Source organism: Hemibagrus wyckioides, linkage group LG14, assembly GCF_019097595.1.
Source record: "Hemibagrus wyckioides isolate EC202008001 linkage group LG14, SWU_Hwy_1.0, whole genome shotgun sequence".
NCBI classification, from domain to species: Eukaryota; Metazoa; Chordata; class Actinopteri; order Siluriformes; family Bagridae; genus Hemibagrus; species Hemibagrus wyckioides.
The window spans coordinates 10,162,325-10,179,144 of record NC_080723.1 but is presented as its reverse complement, the minus strand read 5'-3'; the positions used below and the strand labels follow the sequence as shown (position 1 = coordinate 10,179,144).

General features: G+C 36.9%; 1 protein-coding gene across 2 annotated transcripts in view; it reads right to left on the bottom strand.

Moving 5' to 3' along the window:
• The window catches only part of lingo1a (leucine rich repeat and Ig domain containing 1a), a 113,401-nt gene that overhangs the window by 47,722 nt on the left and 48,859 nt on the right, over positions 1 to 16,820 (bottom strand). For both annotated transcript variants that reach the window (XM_058408700.1, XM_058408697.1), the window contains one exon: positions 11,951 to 12,076. The gene's annotated coding sequence lies outside the window, so the exon portion shown is untranslated. The remainder of the gene's footprint in view (positions 1 to 11,950; positions 12,077 to 16,820) is intronic.

The window sequence follows — 16,820 nt, the reverse complement described above, 5'->3', positions numbered from 1 at the left end:
GCTCTGCTTACTGACACACTCCATCATTCTTAGAGCACCACACATGCTGCTGCATGATGGAAGACCTCACCTGCACATCAGGCAACCTCAGAGCTAATGATAATTGATTTCACACACACACACACACACACACACTTTTGCCTAACTATCCTTGTAAAGACCTTCTTGTAACATATCATGCAAATAAAACTATGCACATTCGGTCCCCTGAAGACATACAGAAATAATACACTATGCACACAGTGGATCAAAAAATGAGTCTTAAATACAAAATTCTGCTCAAAATATTTATAAATATTTTAAAATTCTCACAGAAGTGCATGGAAATCTATATGTTATATAATATAATTAATGTAATAAAATCTAAATACCCCTCAAAAATGACTGCTAGATGATACGAGGAAGAAACCTTGAAAGGAACCAGACTCAAAAGAGAACGTCATCCTCATCTGGGGGACACCAGATACTGCAACTGTAATAATTTCCTTTCTGTAACTGTATATTATGTAGTCAAGTGCAATCATGTAATCAGGAGCTTTTGAGCATGAGCAGCAGCATCATTTCTGAATACATTATACTTTTAATATAATATAACACAATGAAATAAAATGCATCCTCATCAGATCCTGTGCAATCCCAGCATTTTCCATGCTTACTGGGGTTTGCATGATAGACAAAGGACCATAACCTGTCACTTAAAAATAAATAAATAAATAAATAAATAAATAAATAAATAATCACCAGAGAAATTCTCCCTTTGCATTCTCCTTCTATTCAATCCCCCCTTTTTCAGCTTTGTATGAAATGACCTTGAACAACATTGCCCTCAATATTGATATCTCATGCATTATTCTCGCTGTCTTCGTTTCAATTTTTGACCCCAACCTCACACGTCAAGCTAGACTAAGTAGGAGAAATAACCAAGAACTGCACGGCTTGTGTGAGTTGGTTTTGGGGTCACATGTGAAGGATTGAAAAAAAGGTTTTATAAAAAGAACGGCTTTACCATCATGACTAAAATGTCAAACTTATACAATCTGTTATATAAGTTTTTTTTTTCCTGGATTATCTTTCTCTCCTTGATTGAGACAGCATACCTGTGTGGCAGCACATTACAGAAGCCCTTATTACCCTAGTTTCAACAGTTAAACCTGCAAAATCTGCAATCTTTTGGTAGCTTCTCTACATCCCCCATTACACAAACAAAACTAAAGGCAATGGTTTATAATTAGGAGAAGTGTTGGGCCTGCTGGTAAGCAAATCCCAGCGAGTGCCTTACTCAGTTTCAGTTTGATTAAAATCAGCTTTGGCTGAATTTTCTAATGACATCCTTTTGTCACTTCATGGCCATGGGCCTGCCTGTGTACTGCCACAACAAGAGCATTATTCAACTGTATTCCTGCTTGTATATTCAAGACAGCTTGTTGATGTGTTATTTATGCTTATTTGTTATTTGTTTAAATGTTTTTAGATTATTTATTTAATTTATAGTAGCAGACCAAAGATTCCATTGTGGCCAGGGAAATTACTCAGGAAACTGGTTGCATCAGTCCAAGCTGGTGCAGCGGTGCATGTATATTTTAATTAAATAAAACAAATGGATGGAGCTTAACTTTTGTAGTGAGAAAAAAATAAGAGAAAATGTTGCTGAATGTTGTATATATATATATATTACTTGTATAAAACAGCAGATTTCGTATTGTATGTGTCTAATACAAATTTGCTTTGGGACAATCTTATCTTATCTTATCTTATCTTATCTTATCTTATCTTATCTTATCTTATCTTATCTTATCTTATGTTGCTTATTATTGGAAATGTTTTTTTAATGATTAAGATATGAACTATAAGCTATTTATACATATGTTTGTATTCATACAACGGTAAAACCAGTCAAATAACATCCTGCAAAGATCCTAAATATGTACTTAGTCATGCTATAACTGCTACAACGTTGGTTAAAACTTTAGAATAAAAATAAGATTTTAACAAATTAAAGTCCTACACGAGGTTAAGGTATAGAGATGTCCACCAAAAACTGGTGTGCTGTGGGTAAGGACATCTTTATTTCGCTCACATTCAGTAAGAAGCAGACTGCCTATTTGAGAGAGCAAAGTAATCAAACTTCCAATTCAGGGGTGTGGAATATTATCCAGAAAGGGCAGGTGTGGCTGCAGGTCTTTGGTTCAAACCAAGCAGAGCCAGTCTTGATTCCACTGTTTAATCACTTGGTCCCACTCTTCAGTATAGTTGTGTTATTTTAGTTGTGGTTGAAATAAAAACCTGGAGCAACACTTGAACTTTGCAAATAGGTTTTCTTACCTCTGGGTTAAGGGTTTTTAATTATTATATGGGCTTAATATAAAAATAATCATTTCCAACACAAAATCCCTAGAAGTTACAAGACTTTTTTTTTTATTTAGTGCAAATCAAGTTACAAAGCTATAAAAACATTATGTTCCTATTCATTTGCAATAATTGTAATTGTCATTTTGTCCTATCCAGAGTGTGTTTTTGTTTCATGCCCAGTGGTCAGTGTGTAACCCGACAGTTAAGGTGTTGGCTTACTGAGCCAAGGGTTAAAAGCCCAAGCACTACCAAGTGGCTGCTGTTGGATCCTTGAGTTAGGCCCTTAACTCTCTCTGAAACAAATTGTGCTGTATCATGGTGAACTCTGTGCTCCAACTCAAACAAGCTGGGTTATTAATTTCAAGATTTTATTTGTCCTATACACAGTTATATACAGTATACAGCTTTCAATGAAATGAAACCTGGCCACACCTTCTACTGCGCACATAAATAAACTAAATTTAAGAAACTAAGTTAAAAAAGAATGAATAGAAATAATATGAATAAATTAGAGGTAATAGTAGATGTGATGTATAGGAAATAATTCAATGAAATATGCTGAATATGTGACAAATAAAGTCCAAGGCAGCTGCTTAATTCTTCTTCTTCTTCTTCTTCTTCTTCTTCTTCTTCTTCTTCTTCTTCTTCTTCTTCTTCTTCTTCTTCTTCTTCTTTCTTCTGTGATCCTGGGATAGACTGCTGGATTCACTGCTACACTAATCAGAATAAAGCAGTTACTGAATATAAATATATGAATTTTGGTAAAGTGAACTTAGAAAGGGAAAATCTTTAACACCAAGTAATTGAAGTAAGCCTGCTGCAGCGCTCTTCGCTAAACGTGTGGGATGCTGTTTTGCAACTCTCTGTGACGTCTACATGACGTGTTCAGATGGCAGGCCTTTAAGAAGCTCAGGCTGCTTTCCAAAGACACACATGTGTGGGCTAAATATCAAAGCTTTCGCCATCTCCCTACCACTGCCTCATTCCAATGTTGCTTCCACAAGCCTGAGAAGCATCCACGCTTGCCTATCCTTCACTCCCCCTCTCCTCTCCATAAGGAAAAACTGACCTTGACTTCACTCTCTACAATCTAGGCTCAGATTACAGCAAATCTTTTTTCAAACACTCAGCCTCCCCAAATCCTATTTTTTCCATGCCTGCCGGTTTTCTACTCTATCTGAACCAACAGATATTGAAGAGAACAGGGAAGTGAAACTGTGTAAGGCTGAGTGTATTTCATCTCTGCTTCATTTCTCCCACTGTGCATCGATTATGATTCATGGTTATGAATATTCATAGTGCACCTTCCTCTTGGTTTGCATTTCAGTAAATCTCACAAATCACTCTAAGCACTCAGGAAGGAGAGGAGTAGAAGACCTGAGGTTTTCTGCACATCCTAGTCAATTATTTAACAACCTTCTTGATATGTCATTTAAAGGGGTTCCATATAAATCTTAGCAACTTGCTTTTTTTACAGAGACGGCATGTGAGCTCAAATTTCAGAATAATGTAAAGTGATTTCAGCCATTTTATATCTGCTTCAACTCACACGATTAATCATAGTCATAATTTGTGAAGTTGTTTTTCTTTTCATTTTCTGAATAACTGTCATGAAACCTTTGTTCATTCTTAGTCCTACTCTTAAACTATTTTGTTTAAACTAACTGTTTCTGGCTCATTTCAGTCAATTCTCAGAATTGGACCTGGAATCTTTATGTCATGGATTGTAACAACAAGCATAAATAACAAGTTAAGCTCAGTTTCTTTCACGCTTTTTCTAATGAATTCAGTGCTAAATCATGCTGCTAAACATTAATAAGAAAAATTAATGACATGGATTTGAACATCAGTTTTAAATTGCTTGGAGCACAAAACTAGAGCAATGAGAGGCAGTGAAGTTAGTGCTAGAGAATCCTGACATCCTCTCCATCCACAACACATCCTACTCAATCTGGCACTAAAAACGTCTCCTCGATCTCACTCTTAATAATAATAATAAAAAAAAGATTAATGTGAAGACTAACCTTAATGTTGATTAAATTGTGATGGAAAAAGGGTTTATTCATTCATTTTTCTTTTTCCTGGACAGTGCCATGAAGGGCGCAGGAGCACTGAAGGCATTATCCCAAGAGCAGGACTATGGACTTTATATGAAAACATACATTTCTGATATTAGGTTCTGATGTGTGATGTCCTTATCCATCCAGAACAGCTTAAATTTATCTCATTTATACAACTGAGCAGTTAAAGGGATTTGAACTCACAACCATTTGATTATCAGTCCAACATCTTAACCATGAAAAATCCATCAGTAATCATAAAATATAGTCAATATTGATTGTTACATCCATTTTTAATATATATATATATATATATATATATATATATATATATATATATATATATATATATATATACACTATATTGCCAAAAGTATTCGCTCACCCATCCAAATAATCAGAATCAGGTGTTCCAATCACTTCCATGGCCACAGGTGTATAAAATCAAGCACCTAGGCATGCAGACTGTTTTTACAAACATTTGTGAAAGAATGGGTCGCTCTCAGGAGCTCAGTGAATTCCAGTGTGGAACTGTGATAGGATGCCACCTGTGCAACAAATCCAGTCGTGAAATTTCCTCGCTCCTAAATATTCCACAGTCAACTGTCAGCTGTATTATAAGAACATGGAAGTGTTTGGGAATGACAGCAACTCAGCCACGAAGTGGTAGGCCACGTAAACTGACGGAGCGGGGTCAGTGGATGCTGAGGTGCATAGTGCGAAGAGGTCGCCAACTTTCTGCAGAGTCAATCGCTACAGACCTCCAAACTTCATGTGGCCTTCAGATTAGCTCAAGAACAGTGCGCAGAGAGCTTCATGGAATGGGTTTCCATGGCCGAGCAGCTGCATCCAAGCCATACATCACCAAGTGCAATGCAAAGCGTCGGATGCAGTGGTGTAAAGCACGCCGCCACTGGACTCTAGAGCAGTGGAGACACGTTCTCTGGAGTGACGAATCGCGCTTCTCCATCTGGCAATCTGATGGACGAGTCTGGGTTTGGCGGTTGCCAGGAGAACGGTACTTGTCTGACTGCATTGGGCCAAGTGTAAAGTTTGGTGGAGGGGGATTATGGTGTGGGGTTGTTTTTCAGGAGCTGGGCTTGGCCCCTTAGTTCCAGTGAAAGGAACTCTGAATGCTTCAGCATACCAAGACATTTTGGACAATTCCATGCTCCCAACTTTGTGGGAACAGTTTGGAGCTGGCCCCTTCCTCTTCCAACATGACTGTGCACCAGTGCACAAAGCAAGGTCCATAAAGACATGGATGACAGAGTCTGGTGTGGATGAACTTGACTGGCCTGCACAGAGTCCTGACCTCAACCCGATAGAACACCTTTGGGATGAATTAGAGCGGAGACTGAGAGCCAGGCCTTCTCATCCAACATCAGTGTGTGACCTCACAAATGCACTTCTGGAAGAATGGTCAAAAATTCCCATAAACACACTCCTAAACCTTGTGGACAGCCTTCCCAGAAGAGCTGAAGCTGTTATAGCTGCAAAGGGTGGACCGACGTCATATTGAACCCTATGGATTAGGAATGGGATGTCACTTAAGTTCATATGCGAGTCAAGGCAGGTGAGCGAATACTTTTGGCAATATAGTGTACATTTGTAAATGAGATTTGTACTTAAAAAACAACAATTGAAACCTAGCTCAAAAATCTGGAAAAAAAACAGAACCTGGTGATAAGGAGAACATGCTGAAGCTGTGATCTTCCATGTGTTTCTGTGGTTTTGGATGATCTTATAGACTGTGTTCATAAGCATTTACAGTAGGCTTATTATAGGCATGGATGTGACCATAGCAACAGTCCTATAAAATTAGTCTGTGGAAATGAGAAAGTTTGCTAATTAAAACAATGTTTGCTCTTTCCATATCATTTGCTTGCAACTAATCCAAAAATATTTCCAGTGCTGAAAATTGACCTGCTGATTTTTCCCCTTTTTTCTTACATTATGATTTTTAAATAGAAATATGAAAGTGTATAACGAGGTAATTAGAAACAATCCTCTAACCTGGTAATGATCTGTCGCAGTAAATTAAGTAAAAAGGGGTACAACAGATGAAAATATCTGCAAAGACATTATTAAAATACTCAGAAGATATGACATCCAAACATCCAGAAAAAATTGTGACTAAAACTTTTTTAATTATTATTTTAGCATTATTGTCTTAACAAAGACTATTCAGCTGTCTTGCTGCTTTTCGTGAGGACAAAACATGGGAAACCTAACTGAGTAAATGTTTCGTTGCAGTACAATCATATTTTTTATATATTAGATGATAATAATAATAATAATAATAATAATAATTATTATTATTATTATTATTATTATTATTACCTAAAAGTATAATATTACTTTAAAAATACAAAAACAATGTGCTTTACGAATATAATTATAAGGTCCATATAGTACAGAATCACAAAATTTGCAGCCAAATCCATGGCTGGATCAGTAACTGCTGGTTTTGTTTGGATATGAATCGTATCAGTATTATAAAGTAGAGGCATTTGGACTTATGCTAGTAATAATAAAAAAATAAATTTGAAAATAAGCTAGATGTACAAAAGCTGTTGTATTTGAGTCCTGTTTAAAAAGACATATTAGTAATGCCTGCTGCTGATATTTATCCTGCTCACCCAACGTGTAAGAACAGTTGGTCTTCATTGTCTATTTAAATAAAACCTATGAAAGCAGAGAGCAAAAGCCATAACACAGCAGCACATGTGCACTTTATCTAAAGCCCATATGGTTACTGCAGCGCAGTGAAACGATCAGAGACAATGAGCTCACAAAGCTTTTTTGGAAAGATACTGTACACTGCATGAACTGCATGAACTCCAAGAGATGTCAAGGACTCCCAAAGCAAACATTTCAATCTACAGGTCAAATGGGGCTATCTGATGACTGTGGAGGATCAAAAAATATATATATAATAATCCAGACACACCATGACAGGCCATCTGATGTTACGGGAGATTAAATTAATACCATCTGAAAGTGTAGGAAATACTCTTTGTCCCTGATGTGTACCAGTGAAACAGGGATGCCATTTTGCCGCTCTGATGTTATAGGCTGATTGAATAGGTTTGACCAGCGAAGCACGAGGAGCATGAAGCAGTTCATTGTTCTTGTGGCTGAGCACTGATGCGATATCGTGCCTTTTCAAAAAGCACGGTCTAATGATTTGATGTGAACTGGAGAGAACTATGGTGCCAAGTTATGGCCTGAAAGCAAGCCAGCTTCCTCCAAGCTTATCAGTCTTTTTAATATTAATAACCACTGCTCTGAATTATGACTTCATAAAGGTTAAGGGCTTCAGGAGATTAGACGTGAAAAATAATATATATAGAAAAAGAAATGGATTTAGTGGGACCCTTTGCTATGAGCTCATTTAAATATCTGGATAATGGCATCATTAAATTGTTGTGGTGAAGGGTTAGGACACCTTGTGGTTATGGGATGAAACTGTAATGGATTTATATAGAGTATTGTATAGATTCAGAAAGAAAATGTTCAGCTGTGATGTCGTTAGGTTTCGGTTTTTGTAATATGAATCGAAATGGATGCTGATGTGCAGTAGGAAACGGAAACAGCATCAGTAAGGACATGCTATAATTCCACACATTTTTTTATCATGTGTTTAGATAAAAAAAAAGAAAAAAAATTAAACATCAGCACAAAAAGCAGGGTATCAGTGTTGCAAAACTCTCCCTGCCCCTTGGCATGAACATGCACACGCCTCCATTCCCCCTACAGCTGCTCTATTTAATAACTTCTGTTTTTAATAGAAAAGAAAAGAAAATCTACCCTCCAAATATTACATGTTAATGGGTAGGAAGAGTTTGCAATATTGTATTATTATTAACATTTATTATCTCTGTGCTGAACCAGTCCAATTTAAATTGGTGTTTATAAATCACACACACACACACACACACACACACACACAAAAATTCATAATCCTAAAATTCTTTGAGATAGAAGTTTATAGTTGCAGAAAAATGTCATGTCAATAATTTATTTTTTAATTTATTTAAAAAAAAAGAGTTTTCTGTTAGAAAGGAAGGAAGGAAGGAAGGAAGGAAGGAAGGAAGGAAGGAAGGAAGGAAGGAAGGAGGTTTACACAACATGATGTTGTCAGGATCTTGCAGCTGGATTAGGGAGGAGATGGGAATCTTTCTTACTTTAATTATAGAGATTAATCTGACTTCTATATTTGATAGTAATATCATGCGTAGTAAACTGCAGCAGATTAAAAGGGCACGGTAATGTTTCGGTATTATGTAAATTTTTCAGTGTGGAGATTTACTGAGACATAAAAATGATGAGACTTTAAATTATATTTAATCCGTAGTCTATTAATTCTAAACATTATACTTTTCTTACTCGCATCATGTAGTAAAGAAAAGCCTGGAAAATTTGTGATGTACCTGAAAATCTGTAAATTTATTTATTTATTTATTTATTTATAACAACAAAGCTAAGCATATGTGAGAGTGGGCGGCAGTATTATTACTTAAAGCATTTTTAGAAAATCCATTTAACAAAAACAAGCTGCTCGTTTCATTTTTTTTTTATTTTTATCATTTTAACACATTTTTATTTTAACACATGCACCAAGCACATAAAGCTGATGGGAACTTGGAAGCTAATGACATTATTCATAACTATCTATCATATTTCTCTGTTATTTTATTAACATTCCTAAATAATGCTAACCCTACATCTTGGAAAAAAGAAAAAGAAAAAAAAAAGATGGCACTTTCTGTTCTCTAATGATTTTAAGTGGTTGTTTGGATCACTCTTTCCTTCTGGGGAAAAAAATATTCCCCTTTTATCCATGCTACAGAAAGATATAGATGGATTTCCTCTGTAATGTTGCTTCAGTCAATATGTGATGAGATTCACAAACAACACGGAGATGGAAAAGTAACCTTTTAGGATTCATGTCTAATATAGTGGGATCTCCTGCAGCCAGAGATACTGATAGATATGAATGTGTTCTGTGTTCACAATCGAAAATAAACCAGTGTATTAAAGTGAACTGATTTCTTTATCACCCAAAATGCAACTCAAGGCAGAAGAAATCATTATCATATTTTCATGAGATTAATTGTGTACAGCACACCGCATATGAATCACAGACCTGTGCTTTTAATACTTTTAGTATTAGTAATAGTACTCAGCCTAGGTCTCTAAGGTCTTCTGATCAGTCACTCCTGACTGTCTTGGTTTTTTTAAATAAAAACACACACAAAATCTTTTTACTTTTGCTTATTTATTTATTTATTTATTTATTTATTTGTTTGTTTGTTTGTTTGTTTGTTTGTTTATTTATTTATTTATTTATTTATTTATTTATTTATTTATTTATTCCATCCATCCATCCATCCACTGTCTATACCCACTTATTCCTAATTAGGGTCACGGGGGTCTGCTGGAGCCTATCCCAGCGCACATAGGATGAAAGGCAGGGGTACACCCTGGACAGGTGGCCAGTCCATCGCAGTATTTATTTATTTATTTATTTATTTTATTTATTTATTATTTCCTAGCATTATTTATTTATTTATTTATTTATTTATTTATTTATTTATTTATTTATTTATTTATTTATTTATTTGTTTGTTTATTTGTTTGTTTTTTTATTTACAGCATTTTGGGCAACTATCACTCTTTTAAATGTGCTTCATAAATAAAACTTACTCCCTGACTTACATTGTCATGGGACAGTTCTTTTTTGTACATCACACTGCATATGAATTACGACAATAAACATATTACAGAAGAGGTTATTGTAAGAGATAATGATAAGGTAGAGTGATTATGTAAAACAGTCTAGTGGGTGTATTGATATGTTCAATTTGCTCATGTGGGTGTTGACCCAATTTGGTTGGCTGGTTAACTTTACAAATGCTGCCATGATTAAAGTGGCTGTTTCACACACCTACAGAATCTGCCACACTGCCATCATTCACCACACTGAACTACAAAGCATATAATCACATCTTACTCCAATTAAGATAAACCGAAATGCATACTGAGCTAGAAGAGCACCAGATTAATAAGTAAACAATGACTTTATTTGTCTTTGAAATCTTTTCTGTCCATGAGTCTCGAAAATTCATGGGCCAACCAAGAGTAAATCCACATCATCTTCATGCAGATTCTCTTCCACTGGTATCCCACAAGGCTCAGTGAGGTCATATCCTCCATCAATTTTTCTACCATTGCTATGCTGATGATGCCTAACTCATCCTCTTCTTTCCTCCCCCAGACACTCATTTGCACACTTTCTGCATGGTCCTCAGCATGCCTGCCAGACATCTCATCATGGATGGCTACTCAACAGCTGAAACTAACTTGAGCTGATGTAGATATTTGGAGCATGATTATCTCAAGATCTCAGTCATGCAGGTTTCTCTTTTACAACATTAATAAAATCTTTATAAAAAAAAAATAAAGGTCACTGATGGGTTATTTTATTTCACCCACTTTGTTATCTAAAACTGGTTCGAACCAGATCTTGGTAATAGTGTTCTGTTCGTCCTCCAGAACATAAATCCTGTTTTTCTCTTTCTATCTCTCCTGATAAGGAGTCATCTTTCCAGAAGTTTGTGTTGATTTAAATTCGACAAATTCACTCATGCCCCTGGCCAATCAGAACCCTCTACATATTGGCATGACTTGGCACTGTATACTGTATATGCTCATATTTCTAAATGAAGGTTCTTTTTCAGTTCCTTGCCATTTTGGGATGAGATTACTGCTACAAATCCAGAATGCAGCTGCATGACTTGTTTGCAATCTTCTCAAGATTTCCCACACCATTCCATTCCTACACTCTCTCCACTCGCATCGTGTAGTACTACTACCCCTCACTAACCCTAAAGCACTTTTCACTGCACCACGTTCCTGGACCCACCATCTATCAGGATACAAGGAATCCAGAATATTATTTGTCTTCACTGGCACTTAGGTGATGGAATAAACTTTCCTTGGCTGTCTGTACAACTGAGTCACTGACTGCCTTCAAATGATGACTAAAGACCTTGCTCTTCACTAAGCACTTGAATTAGCAATTTATATCTATTTAAAAAAAATTGTGTGTTTTCTTTTTATACTAATCTTCCCAGCAGTTTTGACACTTTTAGTCCCCGACCTTGTGAACTTACATGATGATGTGTTTTGATAAAGACTACAAAGACTGTCTGGATAAGTTTGCCTGCCATTAAAATGTAATTGTATGGAGTTGTTTAATAAATATAGGATCTACTGTATCTTACGAATATCTAAATAAGATGATTGTTTGCTATGGTATGTTTATTATTATTATTATTATTATTATTATTATTATTATTATTATTATTATGTGACTACTAAACACACATTATGTGGGCTTATGTGTTATGCACAACCTTAACTCCTGAACAGCTGCATGCACCTACAGTCTCTGGATTTATAAGCTTTTGATGAAGTGCGTTAGATTTGCAATGTCATGTCAGGCTTTAGGAAATATTAACAAGAATACTCACAGACAATGGATGCTGCAGTAGAGGATGAAAGATGATTTACTCAGTGCAGACCAGGTGAGATAAAAGCTTTTTCTCTGGGCTCCACATGCCCCTTCCTCCCTGCATCCTCAGTACCGCATACACCAGCTGAAACACAACAGAAATTTACTATACCTCTGAATAATGATTCTCTCTCTATTTATCTCTCTCAGGCACACACATACACAGAAAATAAGAAAAACACAGAAAGGAAAATATAAAGAATATTTACAATTTCTAATGTGATGATGTAAGCTTTAAATCAAGAAATTTCTTAAATCCAGAAATGTATTTAGGTTACATTTTTGTACCACTTATCCTACTTAGGTTCATGGGGAACCTGGAATCCGTCCCAGAGGACTCCATACACAAGGGTGGAGGACACCCGGGACAGGGGGCAGAACCACTGCAGGACATAATTACACGTTCACAGACCCATTCACATGATACAGACAATTTAGAGCTGCCAATGCTTATTGGCAGCTCTAAATTGTCTGTATCAATTTGTATGTCTGTATGTATGTCTGTATCTAAATTGTCTGTATCAGACAAGCATACCATGCATGTCTTTGGACTGGGAGGAAACCAGAGTACCTGGAGGAAACCTGCAAAGCACAGGGAGAACATATAAAACTCCACATACACCGGATCAGAGGCAGGAATCGAACAGGCTCAGAGGCAGGAATCAAACAGGATCAGAGGCAGGAATCGAACAGGATCAGAGGCAGGAATCGAACAGGATCAGAGGCAGGAATCAAACAGGATCAGAGGCAGGAATTGAACAGGATCAGAGGCAGGAGTCGAAAAGGATCAGATGTAGGAATCAAACAGGATCAGAGGCAGGAATCAAACAGGATCAAAGGCAGAAATCAAACAGGATCAGAGGCAGGATTCGAACAGGATCAGAGACAGGAATTGAACAGGATCAGAGGCAGGAATCAAACAGGATCAGATGTAGGAATCAAACAGGATCAGATGCAGGAATTAAACAGGATCAGAGACAGGAATCGAATAGGATCAGAGGCAGGATTTGAACAGGATCAGAGGCAGGAATCAAACAGGATCGGAGGCAGGAATCAAACATGATTGGAGGCATGATTTGAACAGGATCAGAGGCAGGAATTGAACAGGATCAGTGGCAGGAATCGAACAGGATCTGAGGCAGGATTTGAACAGGATCAGAGGCAGGAATCAAACAGGATCAGAGGCAGGAATCAAACAGGATCAGAGGCAGGATTTTAACAGGATCAGAGGCAGCAATCAAACAGGATCAGAGGCAGGAATCTTTATTTACTATGATACATTCTGTAAAGATCCGAAAAGCTAGACATGCTATCAGAATCCAGTATAAAGCAGGGAAAACTCTGACTAGGATTGAAATAGGATCCTTGAAACTACATTTCATTATAATGGCCAGAAGAAACTATCCATAATGTATGTACTTTATGTTTTAAAGGAATTAACTGATTGTTCTGATTGATTTACTGCCCTGTGAACACACAGCACACAGCATGAAGTCTGCATGAGCTATATAGAGGAGTGGCTTAATACATACTGCAAAAGTTTGTACAGAAATATGGCAGAAAACTCAAGAAGGCAGTTTGGGCTAAATCTGAATAGTAAATCTGCTATCAAGTTTATGAACTTGTTCAAGTTCATGAGCGTGGTTCTGCATGCCTGCATATTGCTGATATATCCTGCAAATCAGAAATGTGCACAACCACTAAAAAGAAGAAAAACACCTCTACCTTTTCATATGTTCAAACATTCTGGGCTATTTTTAAGTGTGGTTTTGAGTTGTAGTTGGGATGGGAATTTTGCTGAAACCTGTCAACCCTCTCCACGAGCTCTAGCAAGCTGTTCTTTAAAACTTAGCATTAAAGTGAAAACCTCATGCTTAGGATACCAGTCACCATGGAAAAAAAAAAGTGTAAAAAGAATACTTTGCCTGTTGTTCATATCCATTTATGCATTATCTGTTCAATCAGAATAATGTATTCATATTTGGAAGTGATGTTCTGAATAAGTGAGGTGAAATGAAAATGGTTTGACATTAGAATGGAAAAAAAATACATTTTCTGTAGAGGTGATAGTGGTTACCAAGCACGGAACATGAGGAAGCTGCTATTCTGACAACCGTCAGCTCCAGGAAGCTCTTGCATACCAATGTGCGCTCGTCGACACCGGCTTGGAAAAGCATAAGGGTGTGTGTCATAGGCAGCCTGATAAAGGCTTTGTAAATGCTGCTACAAATGATTTACGAATAAATCTGTTCATATACAGCTTGACAAATGACACCTAATGTGTATAAATATTACCTGGATAACAATACGACACCCTGAGTAGGATTTAAATGTTAATTTATTCCATTACAGCTGTATAAAATAACCATAAACAACACCTGTAGAATAGTTTAATAATCTATAATTATAAATCTAAAGATGTTTTCTTCACGCTTCCTGTTTTAGTACAGGTTGGTAATAATGTCCTTAAAATGTCTAATGCTAAACACAACCTATAGTCAGATCCCAAATCTCTAATCAAACATGCTCTACATTCTTTAAATTTCCACATGTCAGGTTTATGTTATAATCTATAAACAGGATGCTGAAAGAATTGAGAATTCCCTTAAGGAAAAACATTTTTGTATTTTTAATTAAAAAATGACAGCAGTCTCATATACTTACATGTGAAAATTTGTGTATGTGTTTCAGCCTCAGAGGGATTAAGAGTACATACGTGAAATATAAAATGGCACAAAAATAGTGCACATCTCATTTTATGATACCACCCACAAGCCTAAAATTAATCTAAGCATGCTTCAGCTGAACCTATAGCCTCATCCCCACTGCCTCCGGTCTACTCTCACCCAAACTCTACAGTTTTATGTTACTCTGACTCTGACTACCTTCATATCATCTTCAAAAAGTGTTTAATGCTGATCAGGGGCAATTCAGCACAGCTAGTGGAATTTAGCCACAGGACAGTGGAACAAATCTAGAAAACCTAAAAAGGTGGAAGTGCAGCATTGTACCACCCTTCAAACATATAAAGTCTCATCACAATCATCCTGGACGGTACAATACCGTCAATCATTCTACAATCTCATCCCAACATCCTTCTGCACCCGACTTTCTATTTCATCATTAAATAAATTACGTTAAACAAGTTTATGTTTAATTAAGTTAAATTAAATAAACCAAACCAATTCAATATATTTAATGTAATCTACCAAATGTAACAGACACCAGAAGATTCAGAAGCCATTCCCTATGGCTTCTCAGTGACATCTTCTGTAAACATCACCTGCCATTTACAGCGTTAATCCAATATGTTGTTGTTGTTGTCCTTCAGCTGCTTCATGTTCGGGTCACCACAGAGGATCATCCGATCCACAAGTCTGAATTTGGCACAGGTTTTACCCCCGGATGCCCTTCCTGACGCAACCCTCACATTTTATCCGGGCTTTGGACCAGCACTGAGAGTTAACCCCTCTGTGAGTTCCCAGTCACCAGGGACATACAGCATTAATCTAATATAATCTTCAGTAAACTACAATTTGATAATATCAGGGGAAATAAACACAAATAAAAGTCATAAATGAATGAGATGAGATGAGATAAGTGGGCGACATTTAAAATTCACCACCCTGTTGGGATTTTTCTTCCATTTCACTCATCTACATCACTGTGTTCTAGGAGATGTTCCCCTCTTAGCACAAATGCTAGGGAAAAAAAATATTTCTTGACCTCAAACAGAACTTTAGTTTTGAACCCCTCATAAATGTAAATTGGTATATTTATTTAAATTACTGATTTAAATAAAAATGATCTAATTAAACCAAATAAAATAGACTTCATTTATTTTTTCCTAATATCTAAAAAAAAGTAGTTATGACTTCTAAAGGACAAATCAGGTGTATTTTAGTTGCACAAGATTCTATATTAACACACACAAGTGAAACCTAACTCCTAGAAATCAACTAAAAATATCTTTATCCTTTCTCTTTTTTACAAATGAGTCATCAGTATCAACACTGTTAGGATTTCAAAGGCATTCTCAGTTCATTTAGCACTTCAGAGATCACCTCTTCTGGATTATTCTTTACTTTCTTCTTTGATTCTTTTCAGAACAGGGACTCCAAAGATATTAAAGATGGGCAAGTGGGGGACCCACAATGAGTTGAAGTAACAAGGAAAAATTGAAGATGGTGGCTAGCAGATAAGCAGGGCTAGGATGTTTGTCCAAGCCCTGATCCAACAAGACCCTGGGCAAAGATAGACAGAGGCTAGTCCAAGCTAGAGTGGGGGAAAGGCAGCAGAAGCAAAGCAGCAGAGAGCCTTGACAAAATGGAAGAAAATGCTGGAATGGAAGATTACCTGGTCAGACATGTGGCAGACACGCCCCAGTGCAGGTTCCTGACCCTGACCTGCCAAGTCCTCCACATTAGAGGCAAGGGAGTGTAACCACCAGCATCTGAAGAAATCACCCTAAGCAGCTGCCTTTGTGAGAAGAAATCAGTCACAGCCTAAAACATTCACTAAGGCATCTGATTGGCAGCTGGAAGTTGACCTAAGAAGTAGTTTTCTCCCAGTGTTCCACCAATATCTGCAGTCTTATATGTTGATTCTGTCAGGGACTTGGTAGTGATGAACTGGCAGTGATAAAGCTGACAGTGCACTGGGAAGGCCACATTGGGAAGGTGAATCACAGGAAGCGTGCCAAGTATCAGGAGCTTGTGGAAGACTGTGAGCCAATAGAAGTAGGGTGCAGGGGATTTGCCTGCTGCTCACTTTGTAAAGTGCTGATGACCTCAGGGAACATCACTGATGATGAGTCCCAGTTAATCTCA